At 45.0% G+C, this 12465-nt stretch overlaps 1 long non-coding RNA gene across 1 annotated transcript; it reads right to left on the bottom strand.

Moving 5' to 3' along the window:
* Nucleotides 1-1007: 1007 nt before the first annotated feature.
* LOC137231282 (uncharacterized) lies at nt 1008-11709 on the bottom strand. Its single transcript, XR_010946442.1, has 3 exons — nt 11609-11709; nt 6469-6568; nt 1008-1142 (listed from the first exon to the last, which is right to left on the bottom strand). It is a non-coding gene; the product is annotated as an uncharacterized lncRNA (long non-coding RNA).
* Between the last annotated feature and the right edge of the window lie 756 nt (nt 11710-12465).

Genomic DNA, 12465 nt, shown 5'->3' with positions numbered 1-12465 from the left:
AAAGGAGAGAGAAGTGCTTTGAGGCAGTGTGGTATCATGATTAAGTATATTTGGTTTTTGCCCCATTCCTTGCACAGAGCTCCTCAAACCCTTGGAATTTCCTAAGTCTGAGAGCAATCAAGGTGTCTTTGTTATGTTAATAAGGCAACTTTTGGAAAGCACCTAAGGATGGGGCTGGTTGCCAAGAGAACCAACCAAGTGATGGAAGAGTTGGATCTTCCACCCGCTGATGTCCTGGTAGTAAAGAGGGGCTGGAAGTTGAATCAATCACCAATGGTCAATAATTTAATCACGCATGCCTATGTAATGAAGCATCTGTAAAAACCCAAAAGGACTGAGTTGGGAGAGCTTCCAGGTTGGCGAACGCATGTTCATTTCTGGAGAGTGGTACACTCAGAGAGCGTGGAAGCTTTATACCACTTTACCCACATACCTTGCCCTAAGCATCTCTTCCATCTGGCTGTTCCTGAGTTATATCCTTTTATAATAAACTGGTAGTTCTGTGATCCACTCTAGAAAATTAATGGAACCCAAGAGGGATGTCGTTGGAACCTCCAGTATGTAGCTGGTTGGTCAGAAGCACAGGTGAACCTGGACTTGTGACTGGCATCTGAAGTGGCAAGGGAGGCTGCAGTCTTGTAGGACTGAGCCCTTAACCTGTAGAATCTGATGCTATCTCTAGGTAGATAGTGTCAGAATTGAGTTAATTGCTTGGTGGTATGGGAAAAAAAAACACACATCGGAATTGGTGTCAGAACTGGAGGCAGGTATGCATGATGTCAGGAAGAGAAGAGAGGTACTCAGGATGGGGTCAAAGTATCACCAAGTCACAGGATCTTGGACAAGGAGGCCAAGGCCAGTAACCCATGTCTTGTCTGGGTTAGGATTCTACATGACTTGGACCTGCAGGAGGAAGATGAGGGGACCCAGCTGCTTGTTGCTGGGGTACCCTGAGGCTGCATGGGAGGAGGAGGGTTCGCCCTGTCTTATGTTCCCCTCACCATTCTTGACTCCCTCACTTTAGAGCACATGCTCGGCCAGCTCATGCTTCAGAAACGCAGTATTCTTGATTGTTGCTGTGCCAGGACAGCTGTGGGATATTGCCTCTTGCTAGCTCTCTGCTGGCCTTGGGTCTCTTCTCTCTGTGGATTGAGAGACACATAATATTCTCTCTGTGGACTGTGGGACACATAATGGCACTGGAAAGGAGGTTTACCCCTCTTTAATTGGGAAGGGTCACTTCCTTTTTGGAGTTGGAGCCAAAGATGGCTTCCACCATTATACAGAACATGGCCCCTAATCCTTCCTCTGCAGGCTCCAGAGAGCCCTCAATGCCCAGAGCTGGCAACCCAGCTCCTTTCTTTTTAATAACTTTCCGGGAATTCCCTGGCAGTCCAGTGGTTAGGACTCGGCACTCTCACTGCGGTGGCCAGACACACACACACACACACACACACACACACGCGCACACACACACCCCTTTCCATCTAGCACTGTGTGGGGCACACCTGCCTTGCCCACTTGCTTTAGTCCGGGCTGCATCAGAGGGAAGGTCACTTTTTTGGCTGTGCTCTTTACCTTACAATCTCTGCCCAGTCTGGGTCTACTCCCTTCCCCTCCTCCCCCTGTTGTCAAGGACCCAGAATGCTTCAAGTTCAGTGCAGAATGGTAAGTATCAGAGAAAATCACAAGCCCCTCCAGGTGTCTCAGAGGCAGACCTTTCCTTCCTTCCCTTCTTTCACTTTTATGCTGAATGGAGGCTCTTGGTTTCTTTGCAACTTATGCAGCACTGGATTATTAGTTTGGAAACATAGCATTTGGCCACACCTTTTCTTCCCACTCTCTCTTCCACCTCCCTTTCCTCTTTCTCCTCTTGGTGTCCAGATCACCCACAAGTCTCCTCTCTAGGTTGGACAAGGCAAAATGCAGGCCAGACAACTGTGAGAGGAAAAGCTACAACAAGGAGCTAAAGAATTTGCAAGGCTGGGATTCTTCGTTTTGTTTTGTTCTACAGCTAATCACCCATGACTTAATTGGCTGATTTGCTAAGGCTGGGTACAATCAGCATGGTTAATTATAGTTGGTGCTATTCAGGTCAGAACACATGCAAGTAAGCAAGGTATTGGGGCAGTTGCTCTACCTGGGATCTGTTCCTGATTCCAAATCCTAGGATTAGTTTCTTAGGATTCCTGTTGGGCACTAATTCCTGGCACAGTTTTGGCAGGGGGTGGTCCTTTCCTCTTTCTGAGTCACTTTCTCACCTCAGAGGTGTCCAGTGGCACTGATGGGATCCAGAGTGCTTAGAAGAAGGTGTAATACATTCTGTGACTCTAAGGAGTCTTGACCCCATTGGCTTCATAACTCAACAGCGAATGCCTCTGTAGTGGGAGAGTGGGGACCTTGTAAATCCTTCCTATTTCTGGCTTGGACTTTCATCAGGTGGATGTGGTTAAAGAACATATGCAGCTTGGGCCACAATGCCTAGACACAGTGCTTGCATTGGTGCCCTCAGTGGCCTGGGCAGGACAAATGCCTGACTTGTCTCAGTACAAAGAGATTCCTGGCTACCTGCTAGTCAGCCTGATTCTGGCTTGACCCACTTTTAAGACTCTCTGTCCCTATCTCTGTCTCTCTCTGTCTCTCTCTGTCTCTCTCTGTCTCTGTCTCTGTCTGTCTCTCTCTCTCTCTGTCTCACACACACACACACACCCTAGGCTACTTGTTCACATCACCAGAACCACATTCCTCACAAATATTTTCTTTCTTCACAGCCGATAAAGAAGATTGAGAAAAAACTTCTAAATATTTTTCTCTTCTCACATTTCCTCCTCCCTGCCCCCTGCACCCTCACACCTCACACTCTTTTTTCCCCACTGTCTCTCTCTCTCTCTCTCTCTCTCTCCCCCCCCCTCTTCTCCCTGCCTAGTTCGAAAGCAGTAGTAGAGAGATGAAATTGTATCATGTGTCCGGAAGGAGAGCCAAGATGTTTGTGGACAGCCCCTGCTCCCTCTAGAATTCCTCCCCCTTCTACAGCTCTGCAACTCCACCCAGCCCTCAAGAGCCCCTGGAGTCCCTTCCAGACAGCGCCTCCCGTCTCCAGTTCCCTTCCACCCCAGGCTGCTATGATAGCACTGTGCACATGTACCTATGGAAAAAATAGATCACTTTAGTTACAGTTATTTACCAGTGTTGTGAGAGCTCCTCAAAGGAGGGTCATTGAATTTGTAGGTCAGAGTGGAAATCTGCTAGGATGACAGATAGATTGGGAGTGGGTGGGGAGGGAATTAGGGCAAGGGAGGAAGGAAGGCTGTCAGAGTGCAGTGACTGGACAGTTAGGGTTGGGGAGTGTGCTACTGGCCTGGGGGCTCAACCCCACTCCCTCTTGGGAAGGATGGGTGTAAAGAGTTCCCATTGCTTCAGGGATTCCCAGGGACTGCTGGATTTGCCCACTAAGTTCTGAGCCCCAGGAGTGGCCACCCTTGATCTGGGCTTTCCTACATGCTCCTGCAATCCCCAGGTGTCCCTGGCCTGGGGGCCACCTCCTCTGCCACCAGCTCTCTGTCAAGACCCGCTTCCCCTCACCAAGGCTGACTGCTCAGGACCAAAGGGTTTTCTCTTTGTCTAGCAGGTGCCAAGCACAGAGCCAAGGTAAGGTCTTACCCCTTCTAGGTACACATCTGCCTTGTGATAGAAGCTCCATGGAGACATAATGCCCTAATGTAAAGACTTAGCTCAGTGGGAAAATTCCAGATTTGGAATCCACAAACATTTACAGAATACCTACCCTAATCTGAGGCTTGGACTGAGAACTGCCCCAAGCATTATTCTGTTTGATACAGCAAACCATGGTAAGTCTAATTGTCCCCATTTTAAGATGGAGAAGCCAAAACTCAAAACACAAATTAAATGAATCACCCAAGGATGCAAAACTGGCGAGTGGGAGAGACAGGATTAAAGCTCGTCTCTGTCAGACTCCAAGTCAGAAGTTCTGATTGCTTCCCCTACCCACATAGCAGCCGTGGCTCTCTCCCCAAGCCTGCACCATGCCCCAGCTTCCTGCCACCATCTGCCCACGACTGGGGCACCCTCAAGTGATGGGACCTAGGGCTTTTGATTTAACTTCAGCAAAAGTAGATGGACCACCCACTACATCCTGGTCTCCTTTCTCTCTCGTGCTTTGCCTTATGTGATGCTATGGCATCCCTGTGATAGACCCATTCCACCTGGGATTTCCAAATTGGATATGCGGTGGTGGCCAGAGGGCACGTAATGCCACAGAAGAGCCATCTTACGTTTTCCTAGCCAGTCAATTTTATTTAAATATTGTTTTATACAAATTATATACATATATATTGTTATATACATAGTTTATATATACATTAATATTTGTATTATAAATATATGTTTATAATATATAACAATATATTATGTTATTTTGATATAATATATCATATATTATATAACTATACATAATATATAATTATATACTATACTATATAGTATAGTATAATAAACAATCTATATTATAAATATGTATGTTATAAATTTACATACAAATCTAAATAAACATATTTTTCAAAACAAATATACAATGAAATAGACAAATAAATTTGACTGTGGTAGGCATAGTTCTAAGATGTCCTTGAGATTTCCTGACCTTGGTGTATGTGTTCTGAATAATCCCCAAAACTGTGAATATGAAAAATTTTCCTCCTGGGTTTGGGTTATATGACCAGTTGACCTTAAGGAGATTATCTGGGTGGGCCTGATATAATCACTTGAACCCTTTAAAAGCAAAGCATTTTCTCTGGCTGGGTGCAGAAGGGGAAGTCAGAGAGATTTAAAGCATGAGAGGGATTCAATGTGTGGGGAGGGTCTTCATTGCTGAGGTGGAGAGGGCCACATGGCAAGGAGCCAAGAGTGGTCTCTAGCAGCTAGAAGCAGTCGCTGTTCTATAGCTAGCAAGACAGCAGGGACCTCAGTCCTACAACCACAAGGAACTGAATTCTGTCATCAACAGGGGGAGCTGGGGAATATATGTTTCCCCAGTTAAGTCTCTGAGTGAGGACACAGCCAGCTGGCACCTTCATTTCATTATGAGACTCTGAGCAGAGAAGCTGCTAAAACATGCAAGCTTCCTGACCAGCGGAAACTATGAGATAAAAAATTTGTGTTGTTTTAAGCCACTGAATTTCTGGTCATTTGATATACAACAACAGAAAACTAAATACTCTGACCTTTTAGAATAAAAATATTTCATATTAATTTTTGGCGTGCTGACCCTTGCTGGGTCAGCTGTTTGGGCCTATGTTTCATGGCCCTGTTGGGCTTGCTGTTTATGCCCCCTACAGAAAGAAACTTTAGAAGGAAAGCTTGAAACAGCCTGGCTTACTGGTATGCTTTTTTTTTTTTTTTTGCGGTACGTGGGCCTCTCACCACCGCGGCCCGTCCCGTTGCGAAGCACAGGCTCCGGACGCGCAGGCCCAGCGGCCATGGCTCACGGGCCCAGCCGCTCCGCGGCACGTGGGATCCTCCCGGACCGGGGCACGAACCCGTGTACCCTGCATCAGCAGGCGGACTCTCAACCACTGCCCCACCAGGGAAGGCCTGGTATACATTTTTAAACAAATGTTTATTGAATGTCTGCTCTCTGTCTGGTATTAGATTAAAGCTATAGTGATATATAAGACAGGTAAAATTCCCTGCTCTCATAAAAGTTCTAGTATAAAAGAAGGGAGTCTGATAATAAAAAGGGAACAAATAAATGAACAAGATACTTTCAGGAGTGGTAAGTGCTGTGAAGACCGTAACAGAGGGAGAAGAAGGCACGACTGGGGTGGCTCTGGGGTCGCAGGTTGTGGCATTAGCTGGGTGCTCAGTGAAGGCTCTCAGAGGATGGTTTTGAGCTGAGCCCTGTGTAGTCAGGAGCCAGCCATGTGAAGAGTAAGAAGTGTCAGATCCAGGGATTTGTGATCCTTCCTGACGGTGGTACTGCCAGTGTGCGTCAGTGCCCAGGATGGAGGCAGTCAGAACCCCCAGCCTGGGCCTTTCTAGCATCTCAGGGCTGCCCCCTTGAGGCTTTCCTTGGGCCATGGGTGAGCTCAGTACCCAGCACTTCTAAGGCTCTAAGGAGGCTGCCTGTACAGCCCTGGACTCTGGGCTTGTGGTCCCACCTCCAATTCCCTTTGGGATAATAGGTAAAGCTTGAAGGACTGGAGACAAGAGTTTCCAGATAATGTGCACCTTTCAGGGCCTGGAGAGTAGATCCTTGCCAAACTGAAAGTGCTCTGTCCTCACCTGTGAGAGTTTTTCTTGGAAAATGTTTTTTTCCTTGGGGCTTGCTGGTCAAGGGCCTGCAGGCTTTTCTGAGTTATCTCAGTCTCCCCATGTATTCAGGCCAGGTTCCCGTCAATCTTCCCAAATCATTACAGGGTCTGGTTTTCCCATTGTTTGGGGAGTCCCCCCTACCTTTTTGAATGAGGAACAGGAGGCGGTGGTAGTGCCAGGTCTATGCAGGCAGGCTCCTCTCAACTTCCTATCCCTCATCACACTCCCACCATTGCAGGACCTGGGGAAAGAGCACAAATGGAAGTCTGCATACCGTATGTCTAAATACTTGAAAGTTATGCATCAGGCTGGCAAACTGTATATAAAATGCATTTTATCATCTGACTTAGACATATCGAACTTCATAATGACCTACAAGGCCAGATCTGAATTTGGACTTCTCAGACTCCTTGGAGTTCCACCCTGAACAGGTGGTGTGGGGAGAAGGGGCCTCTGGCTCCCACCCTGCAGCCTGCTCCCTTTTCTTCCCACTCCTGGCTCCATCCTGCACTGCAAGGGGTGTCCCCTGAATGCATATGGTTACCCTGCCCACACATCCTAGCTTCATGCAGTGTCCCCTGCAAACATCTGTCACTCAGGCATGTACACCGCAACAGCATGGTCCATTCTTAGGAAGATGGACCCAGGCAACAGGCACACACAAGTCTGGAAGTGGGCTCTGCATTATATGGCAGGGAATTCCAAGTTCTGGGAACTTGGAGAATGCTCTAGAATGGGATTGATGGGCCCTGGGAGGGTACATCCCTTTGGCCCTGCAGCCTTCTTGTCCTGTTGGGAGGGGCGCAGCCAGAGAGGGGTAGGATATGGCCCTCTAAACTGCAAGGTGCAGGGCAGGAGCCCCTCTTACCTGGATCTTCTAAGGGTGCTACTATTTAAAAATGAGAATCAGCTGGCACTTCCTACACTGCTGCCTCTCATATGCTTTTCAAAAAATTTATACTTAAATTTTTTTTAACATTCTACTCAAAATATTTTAAAATTTATGGAAAAGATGCGAAAAGAGTTCAATGAATTCCTTTTTGCTTTCTCTGTATATACATACATAGATATATACCTACAATAACTTTTGCTGAAACATTTGAGAATAAGTTACAGACACTGTGATCCTTTACTTCTAAATACTTTTCAGTGTACATTTTCTGTGAACAAGGACATTCTCTTAACCACAGCACAATGATCAAACTCAGAAATGTAACATGGAGTCAATATGATTTTATGTCCATATTCAGATTTTGCCAAATGTCCCAGTAACGTCCTTTAGAGCATTTTTGAAAATGTGGCATTTGATTGTTAAATTCCTTTGATCTAGGATCCTTTCTCAGCTTTTCTTTGTCTTTTATGATGTTGATATATTTGGAGAGTACAGGCTAGACTGTCCCTCAGTTTGAGTTTGTCTGGTGTTTCCTCCTGATTAGATTCGGACCATATATTTTAGGCAGGAATACTTCCTGAGTGATGTTGTGTTCTTTTTGGTACATCTCATCAGGAGGCCCATGATGTCAGTTTGCCCCATTACAAGTTTGCAAGTTGGTTTGCACGTAATATTAAACCATAAAAACATCCTGTCACATGATATTGCTTGAAACCTACTTTTCCCCATCTTGTAACTTTTATCAAGACTATTGTTGTCCCATAGATATATACTGTAAGCTATATATTAATTTCAAATATTCTAATAGCTATGTTAAAAAAGAAAGAAAAATCAGGTCAAATTATTAATATACTTTATTTAACCCAACATGTTCAAAATGTTATCATTTCAACATATAACCAACATAAAAAATTGCCAAGGGGATATTTTAAGTTCTTTTTTTAATTCCAAGTCTTCAAAACTCCAGTTTTTCTCATATCTATACCTCATCTCAATTCAGACTAGCCACATGTCAAGTGTTCAATAGTCACATGTGGCTAGCAGCTACCATACTGAATGGCACAGATCTAGAACATGTTTTCAAAGTATGATACATGTACCGTAATTTATTTAACCATTCCCCATAAATAGAAGTTACAATTATTCTTTAAAATTTGCCATTATAAATGATGATGCAGAAAATTTTTGTACATAAATCTCTCTGTGCCTCTGATTATTTTCTTAGGATATCTTCTTTGGCATGGAATTGATATATCAAGGTTATCAAAGATATGACAGTTCAGTTTTTCTCCACTGGATTGTTGCAATAGAAATGATTCTTGCCTCCAACCTTTCCTTCATGAAGCCATCATCTACTCTGCAACAAGAGTGACCTTTCTTAAATTCAGATATCACCCTGTTGCTCTCCTGCTTACAGACTTTCAGTGGTTCTCTTCAGCTTTAAGATGAGGCTTGGTGTCTTTGGTTTAGCTCACAAGGCTCTTCTTTATCTGGCTAAGACCAGTTCCTGCTCCCTTTGCTCCTTCTTGATGGAGCTCCTTGCAATTTCCTGGACATATCACGCTGTTTCATGCCTTTGTGCTTTTGCTAACATTGCTTTCTCTTCCCAGTAAGCTCATTCTCCTATTTCATCCAGCTAATCACTCCTTGCCCTTCAAAACTCAGCTCATACAGACTCTCTGCTGTGAAGATTTCCTTGCTTTTATCCTTGCCCTATGCAAAACCCACAGTCTCCATCTGCCTGTGAAGGGAATTTGGGCAAAACAGCAAAACTTTATTCAGTGCCTACTATGTGCCAAGAGTTGTGCTAGAGACAGAGTTTACGTAGCTTCTCTTAAAAGCTTACGGTTTGGTAGGTGAACCAGAAGGCAAAACAGATCATTTCGTCAACATGGGATTGTTGAGATATATATTTGGTGCTTTTGGAATACAGAGGTGGAAGCCTGAATAAATTAGAAAAGGTGTGACAGGGAAGGTTAGGGTTGAACTGACCTTGAAGGAGGTTTTGGTAAATTTGGAGCAGGAGGGGCCTAGAGAGGTTGGCAGGAGCCATACAACAGGGAAGTTAAGGCTGTACTCTGGGCAGTCACAGTGAATACCTGTATTTGTGACACCACTTCTCCCTTCCCCATTCATACAGACCTCTCAAATCTGTGACACTCAGCTCAAACACAGATTCAGGATTCATCTGCATACAAATGCTCCAGACATCAACAGTTGGTTGATCCCAGTGCATTCGCCAACATCCCTCATCAGATTTGCATTTGAGAATAGATCCCTCTAGCAGCCATGGGGAAGGTGGATTCCTTATAAGCCAAGGGGCCGTGGTTGGCCTCAGTCTTAAAACACTACCTTAGGCATCGGGAATGTAGGTTGTGAGCAGCTGCCATGATAGTTACTGCAGACAGTTGGTCTCTGCAGAAAAAACCTGAGCCATGGCGCTCTGGAAGTGGATTGCCCCATTCTCATATTATGCCTCATCGCTGAGTCAAGGTCAACCAGAGATTGTCATGAGAATTTGGGGTCATCTTTGTCCTGAGATGGATTTATTTTTCTTACTTAGGATCAAGGAAGATCAGCACTATTCATTTGCCAGTTTACTTGGGCTGATCTTTCACAGTCAAGGTAACTCAAAGGAGTAAAATGATCTGTTTGTACAGTGAGATGGTTATAAGGAACCTCAGCGAAATACCAGTGTCCACTGGGCTTTGTACAGAAGCTCAGAGGACACATTCCCCAGGATCCTGTGGTCTCTTTCTCAGCTACCACCACACATTTTTTCAGATACAATGAGAACTATTTCCTTTCAGTGTAACTTACAAGGAAGTGTTACATTTCCCTTTCATTGGAGGGTGAGGACAGAGAAAGGAGATTACTTCACACAGCCTGCTCACCTTAATGCTTTCCTTTTAAAGAGCCTAAGAAGGGACTTAGGAAACCTGAAGAGATTTCTCCTCTGTGCTAATGAGCAGAAAATGATGAAAAAATAATAGGGTTAGAGGATTAAACTATTGCCCTTCAGGCATCAAGGCTGGTGCCCAGCAGGGCCTGGAAACTGTCTAAAAATGTATTTGTTCCAGTGAGTTCCATTCTAACTTAGGTTTTTGTTTTCTTTTTTAAACATCTATCCTTTTCTGTGGGCTGTGTACATTAAGACAACTTGCCTTCTTCACGATGACCGTCATTCCTCAAGGGCTACTGGCTGCCTACATAATGCTGGATCTTTCTTTTTTCTTACTTACTAGTTGCCTCCCAACAGCTATCCTTTTCCCCTCTCCCTTAGATTAGGGGTCCACGAACTTTTTCTGTAAAGGGCAAGATGATAAACATTTTTAACTTTGAGGCCGTATGGTCTGTTGCACCTACTCAATTCTACTGTTGTAGCAAAAGCAGCCATAGACAATATGTAAATGAATGAGTGTGGCTGTGTTTAATAAACTCTATTTATAGAAACAGGCATCAGGCCTGTGGTCCATCCTTTGCCAGCGCTTCTTTAGTATGTTCCATGCAACAGTGTACCCTTTTAGAAATTGTCACCTTCTCAGACTCCCTTGCACTTAGGGGTAGTTATGACCAATAAGACATCAGCAGACTATTATGATGGAGTTCTGGAAAAGCTTCTGTTTTCCTAGTAAAGGTGTTACTGGTTCCTCCTTCCTTTTCCTTTTTCTTTTTTCCTTGAACATGAGCATGAATCCTAGAGGAACAACAGCCATCTTGTGATGATGAGGTTACAGTCATGAGGATGAAAGCCTACATCTAAAACAGAAAGTGTGTCTCTGACAGCATTGTGACACTGGCTCAGACCAATGACTTCTTTTTCTTTTTTTTCTTTCTTTTTTTTTAATACATTTATTTATTTATTTATTTTTGGCTGCATTGGGTCTTTGTTGCTCTGTGCAGGCTTTCTCTAGTTGTGGTGAGTGGGGTCTACTCTTCGTTGCGGTGCGTGGGCTTCTCATTGTGATGACTTCTCTTATTGCGGAGCACGGGCTCTAGGCACACAGGCTTCAGTAGTTGTGGCACGCAGGCTCAGTAGTTGTGGTGCACAGGTTTAGCTGCTCCGTGACATGTGGGATCTTCCCGGACCAGGGCTTGAACCCATGCCACCTGCATTGACAGGTGGATGCCTAACCACTGCACCACCAGGGAAGTCCTGACTTCTTATTTTTGAGACAAATAAATCCCTATTTTTTTTAAACCACTGTTAGTCAAATATTCTATTTTTGCAGCTGAACATATTCCTAATAGATACATAAACAAAAGCAACACGTGTACTATAGAAAATTTAGAAAATTCAGAAGAGCTGAAAGGAGAGGGGAAATCATATACAGTTTCACCACCCATCAACATATCATGTCACAGAATTAGGAGGACATCTTCCCTTACCCTCAGTCTCAACTTGCTTGGACCATCGTGAGGTAACTGTGGTTATATTCCCGAGTACAGAGCACAGGAAGGTTGAGTTTGACTTGCTCCCGTCACTTCCTTGCAAGAAATCTGGATGTTGCAAACCAAGATGTTTATGACATTGGAGCTACAGCATTCCTGAAATTCCTGCAGTTTATGGAGTATGCCTGTTGCTTTGCTCCCCAGTTCTTGGCACGTGTGGCCCTTACCATAAGTATTCTTAAAAAGTGGGCAGCCTTCTGATAGCCAAGAAAACCTTTCAGACCTGAAACTCTACCCCGGGATCAAACCCCACCCATCTCTATCAGACACACACACACACACACACACACACACACACACACACACACGTGTGTGTGCATGCACAGCCTTCCATGTTATTGGGCGAGTTGCCCTAGAAGCAGGAAGAGACCAATAGATTGGAAAAACAGACTAGAAAACCTGGAAACGAAAACACAAATGACAGGAAACCTAGTATAATACAGCAGAGGAGATATAACAACCAAGCGTGGGGACTTTCCTGGCAGTTCAGTGGTTAAGACTCTGTGCTTCCACTGCAGGGGGCACAGGTTCAATCCCTGGTCAGGGAACTAAGATCCCACAGGCTGCAAGGTGCAGCCGAAAAAAATTAATTAATTAATTATTTTTTAAAAACCCAAGTGCAGGGGCTTCTCTGGTGGCGCAGTGGTTGAGAGTCCACCTGCCAATGCAGGGGACACGGGTTCGTGCCCTGGTCCGGGAAGATCCCACATGCCGCGGAGTGGCTGGGCCCGTGAGCCATGGCCGCTGAGCCTGCGCATCCGGAGCCTGTGCTCTGCAACGGGAGAGGCCACAAC

This window comes from Pseudorca crassidens, chromosome 9 (assembly GCF_039906515.1).
Source record: "Pseudorca crassidens isolate mPseCra1 chromosome 9, mPseCra1.hap1, whole genome shotgun sequence".
In the NCBI taxonomy this organism is placed as follows: Eukaryota; Metazoa; Chordata; class Mammalia; order Artiodactyla; family Delphinidae; genus Pseudorca; species Pseudorca crassidens.
This window is presented reverse-complemented; position numbering and strand designations above follow the sequence as displayed.